We start from the raw sequence: 9085 nt of genomic DNA on the forward strand, positions 1-9085 counted from the left end.
TCCCTGTTTTTATAATATCGATTTGAAGGGAAGTCCCCCGTATTCTTATTTAAGAAGTTACAAAAATGAGCATTTCATTATTTTATTATTTCACGTTTCGTGTTAACATACAAATAATCAACACTTCGTACTTAAAATTTGTGAATAAGAATTAATTTCTTAAAAATCTTCTGTCACTTATAGAAAAAATAACTCTTGTGTAAGGTATGTTAAATAAGTTTATTTCTCACAGATTTAAATTTTTGTTATGTTTTGACTTAGCGTTAGAATGTTAGGGGGAGATTTCCATGTTGTGATTTGTGGCAGAATAATTTTTTAAATTGCAAATTTAAAATCTCTTTGGCACCTTGGCGTTTGTTGTTGGTTCGACAGATCACGATACGGATTAAAATTTGAATAATTAAATTTTGAACAATGTTTTAACTAAATGAATTGATATTAATTTTGTAATGTTTAAATGTTAAAGCAAGTTGTAAGTATGACGACTAGTTCTAGTAACTGCTAGGATACGAGACATTTTTATTTATTTAAATATCTAAATTTTTGTATGTAAAAATGAAAGTTAGGCACTGTTTGTCCCCTATCTTTCACTTACCACTCATCCAACTACTAAGAAATTCGACTAACTAATAGTTTAATGTACCCCTCTATTTCAAACCGTTTGAACTGAATGATTACAAAACGGATTATCTCAAAGGTATTAGTATTACGCTTTGTTGAAATTTAAACTGCAGACAACTCTATTCCCTATATTCGCAACTAGGTAATAATATTCGCAATAATCAGATAATATTCGCAACTTCTAATACTTCATAACTTCATGTAATAAAAAATGAATATCACTGAGCATCTATTACTTGTTTAAAATAATTATTAAAAGGGCAGTTTTCAAATTTTTTTGGTTTCTTTTGGTTCTATACTTTTATTTTTGTTTTTGCAAGCACTTTTGATTATGCTTTTAAATAATTTTTGATTATCCTTTTAAAGCATGTTTCTACAAAAATTATGTATAATCAATGGAGCTAAACTTAAAATTTCTGTTCTTCATTTGTCAATTCATCTGTAAAATCTTGATCATTGATATCCTGAAATCCTGTTATTATAATTATAATCCTAGTATTATAATTCCATTATTATAATTATAATTCCATTATTATAATTATAATTCTATTATTATAATTTTGAAAATGATGGTACTGTGATGGTACAGTACCATCATTTTCAGAGTCAATGAGTACTGTGGTGAGTTGAACCTCTTTTCCCTTCTCTCTTTTGGTGAGTTGAACTTATGAAATGTTTTCTGAGGACTTTAATAATGTAAAGTCATTGGAAAATGTATCAAATATAAATAACAAATAAAAATTATACGCAAAATGAAATAACGCACTAACTGTCCGTTCAGCGAGAAAACTTATTGCGGGACTAAAATGAGGTACTCATTGTACCATATCGATTTAACTGAAATTATTATAAAATAGTACTACTATAAGTGCTGATTAGTGCTTCACTTAATAAACTTTTTTTTTTTACCCGAGGAACGCTTGGTTCGACAACTACACTGTAAAAAATATTGGTGTATAATTGCTTCTTTTTTTTGGTGTTGAGAACTAGATACATTTTTAAGTTCAGAATCGTGCAACAAATTATATAAAATTGACAATTGTCCGAAATAATTAGTGTGAATATATTGCTAAAATATGCCTGTTTTTTGAACGAAATGTTTTTGCAATGATGCCATAAATTGTTTCTAATGAGTATGAAAATATATGTTGTGAGTAAATAAGCAAACAAAATTGAATAAATAAATAAATAAAATTATAACAGTGAGAAAGTAAATGAAAAAAGTGGCAATTATACACCCAAAGATTTTTATAGTCAACTACTATGGGTTTTGCAAAATATTTTATAGAGTGATAGACAGTCAAAAACAAAAGCTTTCAGAATTTTGGTAGTTTTTGACAACATTTAAAAATTTTTCACCATGCGAGAACTAGAAAAAAGTGGCTTTTCATACTAACTTTTGAATCATTCATTTGTTGTGTGGCAAGTAAAATAACTTAAAATCAAATTTACTAAATAAAAAACCGTACATTAAAATATAAATTTCGTTCAATAAGAAGAAAATTCTCCCAGAAAGCGCAGCAGCAGTATTAATAAATAAATAAAATATGGTACTAATTTGAGTTAACGTTTCAAATCTTGGTTCTATCAGTCTTTTTTTTTTTTTTTTTTTTTTAAAGATTGCAACATTTTATTTCCATAGGACAAATGTAATGTATCATAAAAAGCACAAAAAAGAAGAAAATGAGAATTCAATTCGAATTTACTTTTCTATAATTCAGTGAATGAATGATGTCTCATTTTGCCAACATCTTTCATAAATCGGTAGATTGAAACGTTGTGTTGATATTTCAGGAATTATGGATAGAGTGTGCTGCATAGTTGATTTCGAAGGATTCAAAGTGAATAACCAGTTTCTGGTAAGAGAGTTGGGATGGATTGATATGGAAAATGCCGAAAAAGACAGCGTCCGATTCGATCTCAGAGGCTACCACAGATCCTTACAAGACATAGAAAATTGCAATTACATTACTTCAAAAGTAAGTGGCTTAACATTCAAACCGATGCGCGGCGAAGAGACCACATCCCCACAGCTACTTGATTTCAAGTTGAGAGAAATCTATGATTTCTGTAAAACTTCCAAAAAGAATGTGATTGCTTACTTAGGAGGAAAGACAGAAAGGAACATTCTGTCACATCTTGGCATACCTTGCATCAATCTTGATGCTTATTGTTGTCCCAAGTCCGATCGCCAGGTCAGTTTTTATCCGTTATATATCTATCCAGCCTGTGGTAATCACAAGTATAATGGTCACTGCCCCTTTTCTGAAGTCCAAGCATTGAGAGCATGGGTGTTAGCTCGTCTTTGAAACGTCAATAAACAAATAACATTTTGTACCGTTTAGCTATTAATTTACGATTCTGTTTAAATATTGTCTTGAATGTAAATAAAATTTTTATTATATTGGATGGTTTTTTTATGCACCTATTGCGTGTTTTTATTCATTATATTTTTAATTATGAATTCTACGTTAAATGCGATTGGTAAAATATGAATGGCTATGTTAAATGAGACCGGTAGTTACAATTCACATTTAATTAAGAAAAGTAAAGTAAAATCAAAATTACTTCTATGGAGTACATTGTAAAAACTGCGGTGTAATATCTATTCGAATTTGTGGTTGAATAACTTAAAAATTGCACGTTATTTCAAGCTATTGCCGAATCGCATGCTCGTGTACACTTCAAAGAGCGTAGTTTAAATTAAATACCGATACTTTATAAAGCTTACACATAAGTAAGCATATAATAAGTCATTATATACATAAGTAAGTATATGTTTTCAGACCTTCTTACGATCTCTTGGAACCTAACGGCCTACCAACAAGCCTATCCCAACCCACGTATTTGTGTTGTGTCAATCGAACTCACTTTCGTTTACTATGTTTTATTAACGATTTTTCTAATACAATGAATATAAAAAAAGTATCTAAGTATACATATACATTAAAATAATGCAATACTTTTGTAGTAGTTTTATTACAAGAAATTATAAATAAAATTTTATTAGTTATAATGTTAGCTTTTGCATTTTAAAAAACATTTCCGTCTATTCGGAGTGGAGCAAGAGCAAAATTTTTATTATTACAAGGTAAAATGTATTTTTTTTTTTTTTGATATATTGACAGAAACATTATTTTTAGAAATAGTAATCAAAAAATTTGCCCCTTAATTATTTTTATGACTAAGCGCGTTAAACCTAACAGTTTACTCATATATATTAAGGAAATTAAATTTTGATGGAATTTGCAAAATATTTAAAGCTCGTCATCTTGATTAAAAGTTTTAAAAGGAAGAATGTTGCCCTCTCTGGCAACTATCATTAAATCTTTAACATTTTTGGATATATTTCAATAGATTATTGAATCAATACTTTTTGAGATGTATTAGATATGCATAATTAGTTTTGAGGCACATGACTTAAAAACTATGTCGTCGGTATCTGCTTTGAATGACATTCTGTCTAGAAAAATATTGATTTCTGAACATTGTGTCGATTAATAATGCTTGTGGTTAGAGGTTTTAAGTTTGGGAGTTCACCCACCATTTCATTAATTATGGATATTTTTGAGGGAAAAAAATTCCACACGAGCTGATCAGAAAACTGATTAGCTGGAAGAAATTCCTTCAATTGATCTGTTTAAAAAGAAAGTAACTATTATGCAATATTTTAATTTAAAAGCGTCGTTGAAAAACCGACCCAATTTTATTGTTTATGCCTTCCAATGTTCAACTCCGTAGCCTTGTAATTTTGAACCCAATCCAGAAAACAAGGGAACTCTTGGATCAAGTATTGAAAGAAATTTGTCTTCGTGGAGGGCTTTTCTGTGGGACTAACTCGCATTTGCGTTACATGCAGAGGAAAACCACGATATCCACCTACGGTTAACCTGGAGGTAAGGAGACTTTACGCCATGATCCGTCTACCACTGAGCATATAATAGTACTCCACCACTGCTCAGGATATTTGTCTATGACGTATAAATGTAACAGAAAGAATTTTTTATGTTATAAATAAGAATTAATTATATTAGTACCCTTTATAAAAAAAGATTGATTCTTTCGCTGTACTGGTATTTTAGTGTAGTGATATTCACAATGCCCCAAGAAGTGGTTGTAATTTAATTTATAAACTAGGTGCGTTAACTATTCTATTTTTCTAAAAAAAATTTAGTTATAATTAGCAACCAATTTTTCCAATTTATGAGAGAATTTTATTTTTGTATTTTGAGTGGTTTAAAAATCAGGGATTTGTGGTTCATTATTCATTTAATAAATTCGATTAAAAATAATTTTGATGATCACAGTACATAAATAATATATGTATATCGAAGGCTTGTTAAACATTTCGTATTTGTTTTGTACTTATGCAATTTGAAACATTTTTTCTCCCAGTAATCAATGTAATTAGGAAAAGACAGAAAAAAAAAGAAAAAGACAATAGAAAAAAACGTTATTTGCGGAGGAAAAAAGGTTTGCAGTAATGGATATAACTTACCAGATTCAGCTACGCATTTTTAATTTTCTAATTTGTTAATCTATTCTTCAATATATTTGCCCTCAGTCTAGTGTCATTATTAACAAATTGCATGCGAGCAACTTTTCCAGAAAATGTATTACAGCTGTTATGGATTAAAATTTTTCAAAAAGTGATATTTAAGATATCATGAAAGTTGGAACAAATTTGTTACTATAGCAACAACTTAAATTTTAAAAAATATTTACAAGGAACGATTGTAGTACTGATTGATATATTGATTATACTGATACATTGATTGTACTACTGATTGATATATTGAACATATTGATACATTGATTGTAGTACTGATTGATATATTGAATATTTTGATACATTGATTGTAGTACAGATTGATATATTGAATATATTGATACCTTGATTGTAGTACTGATTGATATACTGAATATATTGATACACTGATTGTAGTACAGATTGATATATTGATGCATTGATGATAGTACTGATTGATATATTGAATATATTGATACATTGATTGTAGTACTGATTGATATATTGAATATATTGATATATTGAATGTATTGTTACCTTGATTGTAGTACATATTGATATATTGGTTCCTGTTCTGATTGATATACTGAATATATTGATACATTGATTGTAGTACAGATTGATATATTCAATCTATTGATACCTTGATTGTAGTACTGATTGATATATTGAATATATTGATACATTGATTGTAGTACTGATTGATATATTGAATCATTTATGTTTGTGGTAATCACGAATAGATAATTTCATTTGAAAACGGAGTAGTTTTGCTACCACTTTTAAGACTTTGTTACGGATTTCTGAAGCTTTATAAACTATTTAAGAGTAATTCGTTTACAATGAATTTAAAAGCACAAGTCATTCATCAAAAAATACGTAGTAGTAGTAACATATTTTCTTGATTTAAATGAGCAAAACAATCTATCGGACGAGAAGGAAAAATCAAATGTTATTTTAAATTTTTTTCTTCACAACAACCATGATGATTTAAAACTCCATTCGATTAAAACGTATGGTTGTTCTCCAACTTTTTGCAGAAATTTGCCTGTACAAAACAAATTATTACCAATTTTAGACGTTAAAATAAGTATCTCGTTAGGCTTTGTGGTTCTGATGTTATTCCTAAAGAACACAAATCAATACAAAAATAAATAAATAAAAAAATTCAAGAACGCAGGAAAAATTACGTTTGTCACTCATTCAGATAATTTTGATGAGGTGATTTTGATAAGTAAAAAATAATTTCAGGTTTTTTTATTAGTTTTTTTTTAATTTTATTCATTTTATAAATTTTTAAACATTAAATAAAGAATGATAAATTAGTTAAATTATAATTTCGAAATTTTTTTTATTCGTTTTAGGGAAGTATTTTAATTTTAGTCAAAATTTCAGTCCAATTTCGGTATACCTGAAAATTCTGTCCCCGACAGAACACGCCCAGTCATACGAGGATACAAAAGTGATTTAATTAAAAAATGTGGTAGGCAATTTACCCTGACATGTATACATCAGATGTATTGCTTAGTTCTGTCGGATACTTACAAGTTTGAATTTGTATGCACATGCTCTTTTGCTCCCTAAATTCTGTGTCTCTTTAAACTAGAGCATTACCATTGTACATTAAAAGGTAAATAGTCCATACCACCTGCTTTTATAAAGGAACTTTATGCACTACTGTGAAAAAAGGCGTGTAAATTTCTCCGACAGAAATTTCTGGTAAACCTAATAGCAATTTAAAAAGTGATCAAGTCACAATCTAGGAAAGTAGTAATAACAGTCGTATCAAATTTCATCCCCTCACTCACAGAAATAAAAATTAATAAACTAAAAGCTTAAAAAAAAAGGAATTAAACAAACACTAAAGAAAGAAAAACTGAAGGAAGAACAGTTGAACCGATGAGTCCGAAAACTAGTCATCTCCACTTTTATTCAAAATTGAGATTCTTGCATTTTTAAGTTTAGATGACGTAGATACATAGCTAGCATATAAAAAGTTATAATATTAATAGTGTTTTTAGTGCAGTAATGAAATATTAATAGTATCTTATTAATAGTATTTTATTAATAGTATAATATTAATAGTATCTGTTTGTGATCAGGGTCTCGCAATGAGACGGCACAGTTCCTATCCGAACGGTGGATGGTTGATAAGAATTCTGCTCCTGGATAGCATCGACTACAGTGCTGACACAAAATATCATCAATGGTTGACGGATAACGGGTTAGAATCCTCTTGCCGTCGAGCTAACCACGGAAAGTTTTTGTAGTTTTCTTCTCTATGCTGCACGAAAGCTGTTTAGTTCCCCGAAAAAGTTCCCCACCAAGTCTAGTTTGTCGCAATGCTAGATGAAGGAGTTCCCTTGTCTTCTGGATTGAGTTCAAAATAACAAGACCTTGGGCTTTGATATTCGTAAGCTCGAAATTGCGTCGACTGTTTAACACCGGTTACATAATAAAGGACTGAATAATCGGTACGATACAGGATTGACACGTCTTATGACATAAATAAATTCGTGATAAACTCACTTATATTAGAGTGCCTGTGGGACGTGATTGACCAAGTCGGGCCTCGTGTTTAACATATCTCGATCGCATCTTTTGTCTTGAATAAATCTTAATCAATTTACTTTCGTCAGCATTATCACATGTTTTTCGTCCTTTTAATTAAATATATCGCTCATTTTTTGAAAAAAATTCTTGTGAATATTACTCACTTAAGACAACACGATTCAAATTTTTATTTAACTTTACGAAATATATATATATATATAACTTTTCTAAAATATGAAATTCTTGAAACGCAATTTAAATTGTAGACTAAAGGTTTCAAATTAAGTTTTCAATTTGATTCTGTCCCCACGGAAGTTCTTTGCTACAGAAAACAGCTCCCTTTTTCTGGCTAACGTCCAGAATTATTCCTATTTTTTTCTTCCTTATTTCAGTGGACAAAAAAGCGAAAATCTCTGTCACCTCTTGCATTTCTAAACCAGAAAATAAATCGACTCAACTTCTTAAGATTTCTTATTTTTCCTTTAGCAGCTAGCTTCGATTCATGCTCTATACTGGATTGTAAAAAAGAAACTTCCATAAGAAAAGGAACTCCATGCGCGCCATGCCAAAGAAACTCGTCGCCAAACCAGAGGTTTATTTCTCTTTTGCTTTAGGTACGTAGCTACCGAAAAAGACAGTTTTTTTTTTTTATTCTTCTTCAGAAAAGAAAAAGATTATTTTCATTCTTGCTGGGAAACAGAAGTGAAAAAAGGAATTTTTTCCCCTCCATTTCTTTCGCGTTTTCACTTTCCATAAGTCCAATCAGCGCAGGCCCCCCATATTCTTTTGCTCGCGTTTAATACATAAAATGAGACGTCCAGGGTCGCTAGCAAGAGATTGATTGCTGAAGATTCCGAACACTAGGGGACAAATTGATCTGTGTAGGGAAATTTAGAATAAAGAGGTTGTCCAAAATCTCTCCGGGAATCGAGAATTAGAAACTAAATGGAAGTGGAATGTTTGGGTTTTGAAGCCTGTTGGAAAATCCATGAATTTTTCAGCAAATATAGATTCTACTCTAAGGAAGAGGTACTCTATTGATTTGAATCTCTCTATAGTCTATATAAATTGAATTGAATCTTCTTATAAAAATCACACAAACAAAAATTCAACATAATTTATCGCCAAATTTTAACTCAGAGCTGAAAAACGAACAATTATGGTGAACAAATTAACTTATTCAGGGTAATCCAAAAATTATAAAAATTAATTGAGCCTTGTTCGAAAAATATTGGATAAAACTACTCGCAAATGCACATTAACGGGATATCCATTAAATAAATGATCTATTTTTTTAAAAAATATTAATTTTGATAGAAAAAAAATAAAAATATTTCGGAAATAAGAAAGTCATCGAGTTCCAATAGTTCCAAATTTTGCCAC

The 9085-nt window shown here is 29.7% G+C and overlaps 1 long non-coding RNA gene across 1 annotated transcript; it reads left to right on the plus strand.

The window, feature by feature from the left end:
* Window positions 1-3028, plus strand: LOC107438300 (uncharacterized). Its single transcript, XR_011638057.1, has 2 exons — window positions 1-204; window positions 2416-3028. It is a non-coding gene; the product is annotated as an uncharacterized lncRNA (long non-coding RNA).
* The last annotated feature ends 6057 nt before the right edge of the window (window positions 3029-9085 follow it).

This window comes from Parasteatoda tepidariorum, chromosome 1 (genome assembly GCF_043381705.1).
Source record: "Parasteatoda tepidariorum isolate YZ-2023 chromosome 1, CAS_Ptep_4.0, whole genome shotgun sequence".
In the NCBI taxonomy this organism is placed as follows: Eukaryota; Metazoa; Arthropoda; class Arachnida; order Araneae; family Theridiidae; genus Parasteatoda; species Parasteatoda tepidariorum.